The sequence below is a fragment of the Carlito syrichta genome, unplaced genomic scaffold (genome assembly GCF_000164805.1).
Source record: "Carlito syrichta isolate Samal-C Ts95f unplaced genomic scaffold, Tarsius_syrichta-2.0.1 Scaffold309041, whole genome shotgun sequence".
Lineage (NCBI taxonomy): Eukaryota > Metazoa > Chordata > Mammalia > Primates > Tarsiidae > Carlito > Carlito syrichta.
The window spans coordinates 442,371-457,868 of record NW_007253137.1 but is presented as its reverse complement, the minus strand read 5'-3'; the positions used below and the strand labels follow the sequence as shown (position 1 = coordinate 457,868).

The 15,498-nt window shown below is 38.4% G+C and overlaps 1 protein-coding gene and 1 long non-coding RNA gene across 6 annotated transcripts in view; one reads left to right on the top strand and one right to left on the bottom strand.

Moving 5' to 3' along the window:
• LOC103269036 overlaps positions 1-6,141 on the bottom strand; it is a 35,253-nt gene extending 29,112 nt beyond the window's left edge. The window contains exons 1-2 of one of the 2 annotated variants that reach the window (XR_504853.1): positions 6,085-6,141; positions 5,578-5,648 (exon numbers count right to left, since the gene is read on the bottom strand). This is a non-coding gene — a long non-coding RNA (uncharacterized LOC103269036). Of the gene's footprint in view, positions 1-5,577; positions 5,649-6,048 lie in introns of both variants that reach the window. The other variant, XR_504852.2, reaches the window with a different exon arrangement.
• CNOT2 (CCR4-NOT transcription complex subunit 2) overlaps positions 5,747-15,498 on the top strand; it is a 110,045-nt gene continuing 100,293 nt past the window's right edge. For 2 of the 4 annotated variants that reach the window (XM_008066613.2, XM_021716859.1), the window contains exon 1: positions 6,454-7,042. The gene's annotated coding sequence lies outside the window, so the exon portion shown is untranslated. Of the gene's footprint in view, positions 6,220-6,453; positions 7,043-15,498 lie in introns of those variants that run through there. The other 2 variants (XM_008066612.1, XM_008066614.2) reach the window with 2 other exon arrangements.

Genomic DNA, 15,498 nt, shown 5'->3' with positions numbered 1-15,498 from the left:
CTGGCTCAGGGTCAGGGTCTCTTATAAGGTTTCAGGTAAGCTATTGGCTGGCTGGGGCTGAAGTCAATTCAAGGGTATTGAAGGATTTGTTTCTAAGCTTATTCATGTGACCGTTGACAGGCTTCTCAGTTCCTTTTTGGTTGTTAAAATATTTCCTTGCCACATAGGCTTCTCTATAGCCTGCTTTAGGGTTATTATGACATGGCAACTAGCTTCCCTAAGTGAGTGATCCAAGAGAATGCACAAAGTGAAGTCCATATGCCTTTTATGACTTAGTCTCAGAGTCACATATTCACTTCCACCTTATTCTATTTATTAGAAGAGTGTCACAGTGTCACAAAGTCCAGTCCATACTCATGGAGGAGTTAAGCACCACCCTTAACTTCCTGGAGTGAGGTGATCCTCCCACCTTGATCTTCCAAAGTGCTGGGATTATAGGAATGAGCCACCACACCCAGTCAAAGCTTGCACTTTTAATCTTGCAGGTGATGTAGCAGCATTATAAAAATTTTATGCAGTGGAGTCTCCTAAGATGTATAATGGAGATAGCTAAATCTGGTGGTAGTTTGGAAGACTGGAGAGAGTCAAAACTTATAATGGAGAAAGCTAAATCCGGTGGTAGTTTGGAAGACTAGAGAGAGTCAAAACTTAATGCAGAAAGACCAGTTAAAACAAAACAACACAAGAAAAAACTCTTCCAAAACTGTAGAGAGATGATGATATGATTAAAAAAATGTCTGTAGGAATGGGGAGGTATGGATGGATCCTAGACATATCTAGATGGTAAAACATTCAGGAAATGGTGATTAGTTGTGAGGTGTAGGGAAGAAGAAAGGATAAAAGGTTTCATGTTTGGCAATTGAGTATATGGTGCTATTTCCCAGAATTATCCACTTGTTTCTTTAAAGATAAGGTAGACTTTGAAATAGTATTATTAAAATTTTTTAATTCTATAAAAATTTAAAATACTATGAAATAAAAATGAAAAAATAACTATACTAGGTTAACTTAATACTGTGTGCATATCCTGTTAGGTCTTTGTGTGACTTAGAAATTTTTACAAAATTGGAGTTATATTTTAAAACTTTTTCCTTGCATTTAACAATACATCATGTCAATAAAATTTCCTCCACACCATTTTTAATGGCCGAGTATGAATCACTGTGCAGATGATGTGTACTCTAGTTAACTAATCTCTTAATAAACAATTCAGTAAAGAATACTCTTGCAATCAAATTGTTACAAATATTTCTTTACAATATATTTCTAGAAGAGGGACTGCTAGGTCAAATACACATGCTCAAGGCTCTTGATACATATTGCCAAACTGCACTCTAGTAATGTGTTGCCAACTTATACTCTCAGCAATAAGAAGAAGCCCTATTCTCTGAATCCCTGCCAGTATTATCAAGAAATACTTACATGTTAAAATAACACTTGAAGATTAAATTAATATAAAACATGCTTTGTCACTCATAAGTTGGGGTTACTATTAAACTTCTACAATATTACCATTCAAAGCTTAAGATTATTACCTATATTATAGATGAAGAAATTGAGATCCAGTAAGTTATACAATAAATCACACAACTATTTAGTGGGGATTTCTGCCCTGGATATAATGCAGTGTTCTTTTTGACTTGCAGTCTGCTCATCAATTAAGCTTTTCTGGTTTTTTTGTTTGTAAGACCTTACAGATTTTCCAGAAAAAGATTTGTATCTTCATTATTAAGGACTGGAAACTAGGGATATCATATTAATACCCTATTAGTTTAGTACTGTTTTTCCTATATCCTAGCTTGGCTTTTACAAATTATGTGTTGAAGGAAATCTTTCAAGACATTTACTCATTTATTATATAAAAAGTCTACCTAATCTTGTATAAGCATTTTGTTCACACAATGGTTCATTCACTGACATAATCATTCAACAGCACTTATCCAAAGCCTAATATGTGTGGAGAATAAAGAAGTTACAAAAACAGATGCAGTCCCTGCTCTCATGGAGTTTACATTTAGTAGGGTGAAGGAAGACAGAAAATAAACAATAAATAAAGATAGTGATAAGTTATTAATTATTCTATTAAAAAATAGAAAACAGAGAATAAATGGGGAGGAGGAGCTACTTTGGATAAGGTAGCCAGGGAAGGCCTGTCAGAGAATGAGTCAGCCACAGAAAAATCACATCCCAGGCAGAAAAAAAAAATAGCAAGTACAAAGGTCCTGAGACAGACCTTTCAGGACTGTCTCAGGACGGTCAGTTGAGAACAAGAAACTCAAAATAGTGGCTTTAATAAGATAAACTTACTTTTTTCTACATCAAAATCTGAAGGTAAGGAGTACAGAGCTGGCATGGTGCTCTGATCTACGAAGTACTTAAGGATGCTGGTTTCCACCAGCTTAAGGTTCTGCCATTCCTAGGATGAGAGAACTTACATATGGTTCAAAGACATCACATCTGCATTCCAGGATACAGACTATAGAAAGAGGAAAAGAAGTAAAGAACCAAAGGTTTGTACTGGCTATCTTTTAAGGATGGTTCTGGAAGGGTGCCACACAATATATCTACTTACTTATATCCTATTAACCAGCGCTATTACATAGCTACAAGGCAGACTGGAAAATACAGTCTTTACTCTGGGCAATCATGTATCTACATTTATTAATGAAAAAAATGGAGAAACAGTCTCTGCTAGACTAGACAGAGCTTGCTACATGACAGAAACAGAAAGGAGGCAATGAGAAGGGTGAGAAAAATATAAAGTTGGAGAGGTAGCCAGGAGCTAGATTATGCAGTCTTGAAGACCATGGTAAGGAATTAGAATTTTATTGTGTGCATAGGGAAGCTACTGGAGGGTTTTAAACAAGAGAGTGATATAACCTAATGAAAATTTAAAAATTATTGCTCTGGCTGGTATATAGAAAATGATTTGAATGGGAAATTTTTCATAAGAGTGCAGGGAAAAATGAAAGCAGATAGTATGGATATTGGTCTGGTCCAACAAGAGATGATGGTGGTTCCAAAGGGTGGTGGCACTGGAGGTGGTAAATAGCTGAATTCAGAATATATCTGTAAGGAAGAGTTGATGGTAATGGCTAATGAATTGGATGTTGAGTAGAAATCACAGAAGATTCCTAGTTTTATATTGAGTTAGCAAGTGAACAGTGGTACTATTTATGGAAATCAGAAAGACTAAAGGAGCAGAAGGTTTAGGGAGTGAACAAAGGGGATTAAAATGTTCTGTTTTAGGCATGTTAAATTAGAGATGCCTGTCCTTTTGATCCCTTGCCATGGCAACATTTTCAATATTGCCCATACCTTTCTAAAAATGGGAGACTTCCCTCTTCTACAGGTTATATATAAATTCATTCTTCCCTTAATAAGATTTTGTTTTCAATCCAAGTCTATAATTTTTCTGTAAGATGCACAGAGAATTTAACACATATTTTGAAAATACACAAACATACCTGTTAGTACGGGCTATTTTTCAAGTAAAAGTAAGAAAATCTATCAAAGTGGATAGTTAAAAAAACAAAAACTAAACTACCAAATAGGCAAATCTGATCAACATTAACAATGAAGATGAACTTTTTGGTGCAACAGGACAATTTAAAAGACACGCTATTTATTGAGAATTTACTAGAAAGCTGTAAGTAGAAGCCCCTTAACAAATGTCAGTTCATTTAATACTCAGAACCCCATCTAGCAGGTATTAAACAAATTTTACAGATTTATAATAGACTTGGCATAAGTAATAGGACAATTAAAAACTTGTTCTTCAACAAGGCTTAAAGTTAATTCATTCTAAATAGTGCTCAGTAATAGTGAAAGTAAATAGTATTAAAAAGTGAAAGCAAAAGGATCAGTATATATTTTTCCTAAACTCCTACCCCACACATTTATTAATGAAAATGTTTGGGCTGGGTGTGGTGGCTCACACCTCTAACCTGGTACTTTGGGAGGCTGAGCTGGGAGGATCTCTTGAGGCCAGGAGTTCCAAGCAGCTTGGGCCACACAGCAAGATCCCATATTTATAAAAAAAAAAAAAAAATTTAACCAGATACGGTGTTGAGTGCCTGCAGTCCCAGCTATTTAGGAGACTGAGGTAGGGAGATTGTTTGAGGCCAGCAGTTCAAGGCTACAGTGGCTATGACTGTACCTCTGCACACTAGCCTGGGTGACAGAATAAGATCCTGGCTCTTTAAAAGGAAAAAAAAAAGAAAATAAGAAAACGTTTGTTGTTCATGTCGTCCAATAAATATTCAAGGAAGTAAAACTCAAATCAAACCTGTCCCCTTTGGAAGTGACATTTCCAATTTTACAATGTTCTGTGATATTTAAAACTCATCCTTTTTTTTTTTTGAGTGAATAAAAGGGTGGTAATAATAAATATTAAAAAAATAAGAATTGAGGTCCATCTTTTGGCCTTAATATAAGTCAAACTAACAGATTAGAATGGTAATACTTGATGTTACTATACACACACACAAGCTATCCTGTTTTTACCATGCCATCTTATGGCTTCAAATAATCAATAAACTTTCAAATTATTAACACCAAGATTAAGGTGCTCAGTAATACATATTTTTATGTACATGTATTCATATACAAATACGACATATACTTAAAAGCATATGCAGTCTTTTAACACACCATCATATGGCTGTAGATATTAACATGAGAGGAAGAGAAAGCAGAAGAGGCAGGAAGGAACTGTTTGGGAAGAGGGACAGAAAGGTGGGAAGAACATAAACAAATGTGTTGATCCTATTTGAATTTTCCTGAAGTGAAAGACACCGTAAAGCAGAATGTTTAATGAAAAACCAAGCAAAATATTCTCTACTAGCAGCACCAAGACCATTCAAAGTTTAATGCACACAATATCTGCTCATATGTCAAAGCATGTCATCTACCTTTTATTTATAACATGCTTATTTTTCTATTTCTTGCCTTTGACCATCAAAGATAAATTTAAATTGGATTACAGTGATCGTTTTTGGAAGGAAAAAGTGATTTTAAAAGAGAAACAACCAAAGGAAGTAAAATTTTATTTACTTCAAATGTACTTTACATTAACTAATAAATTGTATCCTCAAATAGAATGGAATAATTTTCGCATTATGAAACTACACAATTCCAAAGCGCACATGCTGAGACTCCTTTTATTATAAGTTCAAGATGTCCAGTAATTACCAAAAAAAGTGATGAGTTTACGGATATACGAAACAAAAAAGAGGAATTTATTACCAAGAAAACAAGATTAATTTCACTTTGAATGACAACTATATTTCTGGGAAGCAGAGATTTCCCTCCTTTAAGTTTCCACCAAATCCACCGTAATTTCCGACAGTCTTGCTCATGGGCCAGCTGGTCACTCAAGCTTACGTGGGGATTGGGGAGCGGGAGTTAGACAAAGTGCTGTCAACCTGTTTCGGCTACAGCAAGTTCACAGAACAATGTTCTAAACAGTGCTCCCGGTTATTTACTTCCTCCCACCAGGCTGGAGAAAAAAAAAAATAAAAAGGAAGGAGAGAGGTGAGTAGAAAACACCACTGGTTTCAGCAGAGGGGAACTCACTACTCAGGAGGTGATGGTGACGTGCCGCTGGTCCCTGGAAGTGCGCGCACAAGCACCGGCGGGTGCTGGGGCTGCGGGAGGAAATGGGGACAGCGGTCAGATTTGCTCCAGGTGGTTGGAGTGCGGCGGGGAGGAGTGAGGCGGCGGACGTGCGGGGGCGGGGTGTCCGACACAAACACAAACACAAACACGCTCCGCATCCCTGGGGAGGGCGGACCGGCGCCACCTCACCATTCCTCGTCCCCGGACCCCGTGGTTCCTCTGGGACCCAAGGCCCGAGCCTCGCGCGAAGCAACCGCGCCCCAGGAAAGAGGCGCGGGCCGCAGAAGCCCCGCTCGCAGTAACGGCCGCGGAGGAGCATCGAGCCTCCCTGTGAGTCGGCAGGAGGCACCGCGGAGCCGCGGAGAGGGCGGTGGGGGACTGAAGCGCCTCTCCCCACCCTCACAATCGCGCGGGAAGAGGCCTACCCACCCCCAACCCTGTCCGCTCAGCAATCGCCGCTCCCACCTTCCGCCACCGCCTTGAGGGAAGCCGGAGCGACGGGGGTCACGGCGGGGGTCAGAGGGTAAAGGTCTTGCTCCCAGCAGCCTCCGCGGTGGATACGTCGCCATCTTGGATCCGCGGGACAAGAAAATTCATGCGGTGAGTTTTTGGCAAATTTTCGGAAGTCTGGCAGCGGGGCGCGCGGCGGGGGCGGCGGATTTGGGGCCCCCGCAAGGCGGGGGAATGCCTCGGGGCCGGTCCGGTCGTGCTCGGGGTTCGCGGGTAGCGTCCTGGCCCGCCGCTTCCCGTTGCTTTTGTCTCGGCTCCAATCGAGAGAGGGAGAGCGGAGCGGGCGGGGAGGGGGGGTGGCGGCGGTGGAGGGAGGGAGGGGGTGTGTATGGGGGTGGTGGTGGACGGGACGTAAAGCGTCGCTGTGCTCGGGCCGCTGCAGCGGCAGCTCTAGCTCCTAGGCCCGGTCCCGTCCGCGAGCGGCGGGGCTTCCCCCGACTCTGCTCCCGCAGGCTCCCGCCAGCGTCCGCTGCTGCCGCGCTGCTTCCTGGGGAAGAAGAGAAGGCGGCAGCGGCTGTGGCTGAGGAGCCCGGGCCCGCTTTAGACGGCTCTGCCGCCTTTCCTACAGCTGCCGCGATCTCTGGCTCTTCACATTCTCGCAGTACACGCACATCACCTGCCACTTGTGTGTGCTGTTAGTGTGTGTGTGCAAGTGTACGATGGGGGACACTGGACTGGCTAACGGGCCTCTGGAGCCTCCAGGCTGTGGGATACCGAAGGTGGTGCATGGTGGAAGGAGAAGGAGTGCAACTGTGATGCTACTTCTGCCACCGCACCCGGAGGGTGAAGCTTCCGTAGTGGCGTAGACTGAGTCCGGATGGTCCTGTGGCGGCGGAGGAACCCGAGACGCTTCTGTTTGTGAAGTTGCAAGCCTTAGGTCTCTGCTTCCGCTGAGGCCTCTCCACCTTTTGCTGTTTTAGGGCTCACTTAAAAGTTTCACAGAAGAAATGATTGAAAGAGTCCCCCGTAGTTCTTAAAGGACGTACTGGTGCCCTTCCAGGAGAAAGCTTGTAACTCTTGGTAACTGTGGTCCTTAGCTAAAGCGAATTGTAGTTTTCTTTTATAAAAGCATTTCCAAGGTTTTAGAATTCCCATTTATTCTAGGCCCTGTGGGTACGGTATTAGCACCACGAAAGTCTTGCGTATGGGTACCACCCTCTTGGAAGGGAACCTAAACATCAACTTCCTTCGAATCCTAGGAGACATCTTCACTTTTCAACATCCGGAAGACCGAGTGCAACATACTTTGTTTCATTTTCATGAAAAAAAAAAATTGATGAAAGAATCCTACTTTTTAATTCATCTGGAGAGTTCCTAGTAGTTAAATAAACTGATTTGAACCCTTAGATTCTTGGCGAAATGGTAAAAAGTACTCAGTTAAAAATCTCATGAAGGAGGCCATACTTGAATTTAGTGTTCAGAGTTGAACACATTTCCTGTCATGCTTTATATTAAGAATTTTTAGAGCTCGGGAATAAGTAACTCTTGATTTGCCTTTTGAAGCAACATAACAAAAGATGAGGTGGTGGATGGGGTAGAAATTTGAAAGTATTTATTTACATACCAGGTTTATGTTGAGTTTGGGAATGCTTTGTGTAACTGATGACAGTTCTTTCCCAAGTACTTTCCCAAGTACTTTCAGTTTTGGAAGATAACTATCCCAGACTGAAAGAGTTAAGAATTACAGTGGACTGAAATGGTTATCCTTAAGTATTCACATGGTTAAATGTGTACCTTAAAATCCTGTTTTGTGCTATGTGCGGTGGCTCACGCCTGGGATCCCAGCACTTTGGGAGGCCAAGGTGGAGGATCGCTTGAGGCCAGGATTTCGAGACCAGCCTGGGCAACACAGCAAGAGTCTGTTTCGTTGAAATGTTCTTTTAATGGACCAAGATAATTAGTAAGATCTGTATGTTGAACTTCTGCTTAGTTTGTCATTCTTTTAGATTAATAAATCGAAAGGAAAAATAAATGCAGAGTATACGGAAAGACAAACATCTTCTGCACCATCCACTTGTTTCTTGACTTTGTAAGATCCTCATTTGATCTTAAAAAGACACTTCCACACCCCCACCCCCCTTGAGGGCTTAAATTGTGGTGATTTCTGTGAATATCTGTATTTTAGATAGGGAGTGAGAAAGTGTATTTTACTTTTTTGCATCCCAATTAATGCATCATCAATACAAATAGCAATGCAAATATCATTTGTTGGTAGGATCCTTTTGTTCCAGGTATACAGTGTAGAGATATTTGTAACCTAACCTGATCTTGGGTAATGAGAATTGGCTGTTTGTTTAACCAAGCAACAAATACAGCCTTTAAACATTTTCTGTAATACTTTAAAGTAAATTTATATGGTGGGAAAATGAGGGCAAAATGCATGTGTAAGTGATTCATGTCCCTTTCGTTTGAGAAGTACCATATCTTGAAATAAAATAAAACTCAAAATGATATACTTTCCTAAAAGAATGAATCACCTTTACTTTTGCTTTCTAACTTTGGATGTTTACTTTTTGATGTTTCAGAAATGCTTTACAGTTTGTTATAACATGAACATTCATTGTTTAAAAGTAAATAAATGCTTCAGATTTATGAGTAGATTTTATTAGAAGCGCTTCGAACCTAGTTGTAGTTTTTATCTCTTTAGTAGATAGTGATACTAAAAGTATATGTATTTTGAAAGACCATTACAGGATTTTTCACAGCCTATACTAAGTTTCAGTTTTACCTTTTTTAGTAACAGATTTGTTTCTTAAGAGTTTCTGATAATATAGAGAAATAAAATGTATACTTCACATGTATGTATGAAATAGTGCACATTAAGGCTAATAAACATAACTTACAGGTTTTTTTCTCTTTAAAAACAGTGTTAAATAACAATGTTTTTAATTGTCTTAAAAATTTTTAACTGTAGAATCATTCTGTTATGATTACATATTTGAAAGCAAATTCCAAGAACCTTATAAGCTTGCTTCACTAGGCATTTAAGGACAACTTATGCAAATAGTAATACAGTCTTAGGCAAAGATACTACTAAATACAATTTTATTGGCTACCTGGACCTGCAGTGCATTTTGTAACACAGAGAAGCAAAAGTTTCAAGGTACCAGGTGGGGCCGTTTTAGAAACAGTTGTACTATAGTGTTTGAATGAATTACATACAATATTGATCAAGGGGCTTAGTGCTATGATAGGAGTCATTGCGGCTGATGATACAGGTGACTCTTATTTCTTATTAAGGATTATTTTTGCTTATGATTCTTAAATAATGAATTAGTATCTTAAAGTTATTTTATATTTTTAAAATTGGTTTTGTTTGTTGAAACGTCCCTCAAAGTAATACATCTTTTTTTCTTATTTCTTTAGTTTTTCTGTTTGGCATCTTTTGATTTCTATTTTAAAATTCAACTATTTTGACATATCATGCTGACATGGCTTGTTCATTTACTTATTTCATCTATACTAGTAGGGATGCCCTGAAAATATAATTATTACTGTGTTGTGATAGCTTCTTTGAAATACAGATGCAAATTTCTTGGTATATCACTTAGGGGTGTGCTGCATTATGAAGTAATAAAACGGTGTAGTGTGTGGTTTTTTGTTTTTTTGTTTTTGGCAAGAGCTGGTGGCTTATATAATATGGAAATGGAATAAAGTAAATTATCTGGAAAAAAGGGAAAGTTTTTCTTTGCTGGCCACATTAATATTTCATTTATGCTTAGACTCAGGATCTAAGCCCTTTAGATATAGTTAGATATTTCAGACATATTTGCCACTTAGCCTCAAAGTTTTCCTTTTCATTCATGATTGTGTGTGTGTGTGTGTGCGCGCGCGCGCGTGCCTGTGTGTGTTGGGGTGGGGTGGGGGGACAGTGTTTTTAACTCTTTCATTTCTCTCTTGCTTGACAGACTTCTTCAGAATTCATCTCTGGTGTCACTTTTCTTCATGAAAGCTTTCCTGACACCAAAAATTCTTCTGCTGTTTATTCTTCAAGCTTCTGTTATTGAATGTATCTCACTTTTGTAATTTACTGTTCATCCCTGCCTTTTACCATCATAACCTCCACTTGACTGTGAGCACCTGTGTCTTATTTATATTTACATTTCTAGTACCTTTTAGAGTACCTAATACTTACTAGGTTCTCAATAAATATGTATTAAACTGAACTGAAATGTTGCCAAACTGTTGTTTAACATGTAATGCTGTCAGAGTACTCCACAGGTCAGAAGCAACAAAGTAGAAAAGGTAGGGAGAAAGGCATCCTGTATTCTATGGCTTCCTTGAATCCTTTCTTCCAGTTTTGTTGCTTAATTACTTATGGGAAAATAGGTAACTAGCCTTTCAGGGAACTGTGTGTAGAGTTAGTACTGAATTAAGGGAAGGATATTAGTAATAGAGTGATTAGTACCTTGTTTTGCTTCTGGCAGAATGTTTAGGTTTGTATTTCTTGCTGTATTTTGTGTGGTTATAGTTATTAGCTGAAGGAGATAGTTTTTTGTTTCTTGTTTTTTTTTTTACAAGTTAATATATGTCTACCAGTACTTAACCATGAGCTGCTATTAGTATTAGATTTGGGCTTTTTAGATTCTGTGGATTTTTTCACCCTTTTCCTCCTAATGCCTGGCCCAATGGTTTAGTATAAAGGAGTAGTTCCATGGTTTGAATACCATTGTCTTTATGGAAATTAAATGAGATAATTTAATTACCTTTACTGGAGGTCCAAAACCCTAAAAACCTGAAAAATGTATCTTCTTTTTTAAGAGAGGTGGAGCAGTATCAATTGGAATTATACCTCTTAATCTAATTATTATCCCTCTTAACCCAATTTTTCAACATTTTGATGTAGAAATATTAGCATGCTTGAAATCATGTTAATAACAGATGCAGCCTAGACCACTCTGTGGGTGTTATGTCATATATGATATATATACTTTTTTTGCCTTTCTGAAATCTGAAAAATTCTAATTTTGAGTAATGTCTGGCCTTCACATGTTGGATTAGCAGATTGGGAGCCAGTTTTGTGCCCATTTTAGAGATGTAGACATTAAAACAGAGTAAAAACTCCCAGAATTGCAATTAGTAGACATGCTAATGTTTGACTTGTGATTTTAGAAATATTATGTCTAACTTGCCTATATATTTTCTAGAGCTACTAAAAATAACAGTATATTTTTAAAAAAGAGAATTTGATCTCATACTCCGGACTCTAGTCCTTTCTCTGCTTTTACTGAATGGAAGTGTCTTTTCTTACGGGAGAAGCAGGTGAAAAGGCACACTTGGTAGATTTTTACTATACCAAGGAATGATAAAATAAGCAAGAGAAAATTGTGTCCTGGCAATGAGTAGATTTGCTTTTTTTCAAGCATATTAGTATACCATTTTTTTCCATTTGTAAATTCAGATGTTGAAACATAACTCCATTTTGTATCAGCATCTGGACAAAATGTAATGACTGATTATGTAATACAGTGTGATTGGGAGAGGAACATTTGGTTTTGTATTACTTTTGACATTGTAAATTACCTATCCTGCATACACATTTTTAATTTAGTTTCTGCTTGTAAGAACATTTCATAGATCAGTACAATAATATTAAATAAGTTTACCATGCCATTCTAAGGACTTGATTTCACTTTGACTTTACTACTTAATATTTGTAAAATGCTCTACAGCTTGCAAAGAGCACTTTTATATATGTCATCTCAATTTTATATGGTTGCCACCTTGATGTTAACTTTTTTTTTTTATTAATAGTCTCACTCTGTCGTCCAGGCTGGAGTGCAGTGGCACGCTGTTCGTGGCCACTGCAGTCTCGACCTGCTGAGCTTAGGCAGTCCTTCTGCCTCAGCCTTCCAAGTAGCTGGAACTACAGGTGTGTGCCACCACATTCAGCTAATTTTTTGATTAATTGAGATACGGTCTTGCCATGTTGCCCAGGCTGGTCTCGAACCCACTGGCTTAGGCAATCTCGCCTCAGCCTCCCAAAGTGCTAGGCATGAGCCACCACGCCCGGCTGATGTTAACTTTTAAAATAAGTTTAAAATTTAATATTTATACTTATAAACAGACAACCAAGCTCTTTTAATCAGTATGAAAATTGGAAGTTGGGAATTATGAATATGCATGTCTACCTGCTGAATCTAAAATAAATAAAAAGTTGAGAATTATGAAGGCCATCTTCATCCTCAAACTGGACCCAGTCTAATTTCTTTCTTATTTATAGTGCTATAAGAGAAAAATCTTGATTTATCTAGTTAAGTAGACATAAGTGAAAGATTATTTATTTTTATTTGATCATCTTACAGATCTGGGATTTTAAATTAATAAAGAAGTTTGAAGGAGAAGCAGCAGTAAGAAGTTTTTGTCTCAAGAATGACTTTTTGGCAGTATTCAACAGCTGCTCAGATTTTTAGAAGTTGTAAACATTTGTTGAAAATCACCAAAAACTTATGAATGAGAATACTGTATTATAGTGAGAATAGATAATAATATTTTATGTTGCTGCAGCTTTTTATGTATTTACTTATTACACAATTATTCTGAGAGATATTGTGCTGAGCAGATTATTGCACAAATTAGTGTTCTAGGGGTGTATTTTTTAATAATTTTATGTGAGAGAGCATATCTGGCCTGAAGTTAGAAAAAAATTAGAAGTATAACCTTTCTACTCTATGTATGCTTACAAGAAATTCTAGGCACGTCAGGCCAAACTTTAACTGCAAAAAAGCAAGTTAACCTGACAGCTGAGCTAGCAGTCTTTAAAGTGTTTAAATTTGATATACAATTAACTTTTGCGTGAGGGTATATCACCCATCCTAAAAAAAGATGTATATGTGTAAAGCAGTTGTAATACTATGCTTCAGTGAGTTTTTGAAGCACAAATTGATGAAACACTAAGATGTTTCCGAGCATAGTTTGAAACCCTCTGGACTTAATTGCTAAGGTCACTTCTAACCCTAAAATTTTGTGTATTTGAAAAGTTAAGGCTTCTTCCTTTACCTGTATGCAAAATTCACAGAATTTGGTTGTTTTTGAGTAGTACTTGGATATAAATTGTTTAGGTTTAAATTTTAGGCTCTTACTGATTAGATGTTAGCAACTAAATCATTTAGTAATTTGAGTGTTTAGTCCCTGGTAGACATTGTTATTAGGTGTTGAGTATATTATGGTGATTAAGACAAGTCGCTACCTGCATTGACATTCTGGAGGCAGAGACAGACAATAAAAAAGTAGACAAACTTAGTTTCAAATAGTGGTAACTGCTATGAAAAAAATAAAGAGGAGTAAGGGTACAGCAGTTGATTAGGAATCTAAGAAAAGAGATTATTTTTAGTAGAGTGATGAGAGAAAGCCTCTCTGGAGCTGCCATTTGAGCAGAAAAAGGAGAAAGCCATGCAAAAATCTGGGTGAATGGTTTTCTAGGCAGAAGGAATAGTAGGCCCTGAGTTGGGGTTCAGTTTTGCATGTTTAAGGATAAGAAATTTTATAACAGTTACTTAGTTCTTCCTGTGTAAATTGGGGTAAACTATAAAGGGGAGAAGAGATGACTAAAGAGATGACTAAAGCATAATCCTTGTCTTTCAGATTGTGGTGAACCTAGCATAGAAAATTTTGTAAAGAGCAATAGGGAGGAAGGATTACTTTTCCTTAAGAGGCCTTGAAAATGTTCTCTCTTTTTTTTTTTGAGTCGAAGTTTCACTTTATTGCCCAGGCTGGAGTGCGGTGGCATGCTGCTCAAGGCCACTGTGGCCTCTATTTGCTGGGCTCAGCGATTGTTCCGCCTCAGCCTTCCAAGTGGCTGGAACCACAGGCATGTGCCATCACGCCCAGCTTATTTTTTGACTTACTGTCGAGACGAGGTCTTGCCATGTTGCTCAGGCTGGTCTCAAACCCCTGAGCTCAGGCATTCCTCTTGCCTTGGCCTCCCAAAGTGCTGGGATTGCAGGCTTGAGCCACCATGCCTGGCTGAAAATGTTTTCTGGATCAGATAGAATTTGGGGTCTGTCTGTATTATTGGAAAATTATATAGAAAAGCAAACTTAAAACTTTCTTTCCTTAATTCATGTATTTGAATAATCAAAACTTGTAAGAATTTTTAGTTTTGCCAAGTTTTAGATAATATTTTCTTGGGAACTAGTGATATTTTCATGTTTAATTAGATTTTCTTGTACAATCCAATAAATGTTACTATGTGCTGTTCACGATTTTAATTTCACTGAATAATTCCTTAAGTTTTTGTGATGCTGTAGAAACATGCTAGGGTGGAGCTACCTTGTTTGAGGGAGTTGATAAGTTGATTTCAGGGAGTTAATACTTGAACTGAGGTTAAGAAGGGTTATTTGGAATTTATTAGGTATGGTAGCATTAGGGAATCAACATTGTAAATGCACAAAGACTAGGAGAATATCCCCAATAGCTCTTTGTCTTTTTTTTGGATTTGTTGTAGAGATGAGGTCTTGCTACATTGCCTAGGTTGGTCTCCAACTCGTGGGCTCAGGCAATCCTCTTGCCTAGGCCTCCCAAAGTGCTGGGAACACAGACATGAGCCACCATGCTTGGCCTTTTCCTGGTGGAGTTCTGGGACCTTATGGGAAAAGTTAGTTAAAGGAATGAAGTAGCCACTATGTGAGAGAGATCTTGCTATTTACATGATGAAGGAGCCATTAACTTTTTTTTTTTTTTTTTTGAACAGTGAGAGTGATAAACAGATTTGTGCTTCAGGGAAAATTTTAGATTCCACAGTTGATTTATAATTAAAATCATAAACTTGAGGACATAGTATATTTGTGAAATTTTTGAAGAATTATTTCCATTAGACAACTTGAGTATTTTTTATTAATATTAGTAGGATTTTTATTTGTTGAGAACTGCATGACTTTGAAACTATATAGTTTGTATCTTTTTTTTTGAGTTGGAGTCTTGTCGCCCAGACTGGATGCAGTGGCACGCTCCTGGCCACCGCAGCCTCAACCTGCTAGGCTCCTGCAATCCTTCTGCCTCAGCCTTCCAAGTTGCCAGAACTACAGGCGCATGCTACCATGCCTGGCTAATTTTTGATTTATTGTAGAGATGAGGTCTCACCAAGTTGTTCAGGTGGGTCTCGAACCCGTGGGCTCAGGCAGTCCACTCGCCTCGGCCTCCCAAAGTGCTGGGATTACAGGCATGTACCAACATGCCCAGCTGTTTTTAAATTTTTTTTTTTTTAGAAACAAGGTTGAGCCATGTTACTCAGGCTGGTCTGGAACTCCTGTCTCAAGCCAGTCTCCTACCTCAGCCTCCTGAGTTGTGCTGGAATTTTACTGTTGTCCTTAAGGTCTCTGGAGCTAGCTAACTTAAATTGGAGTCACCATTTTACTGTTTTTAATTAGC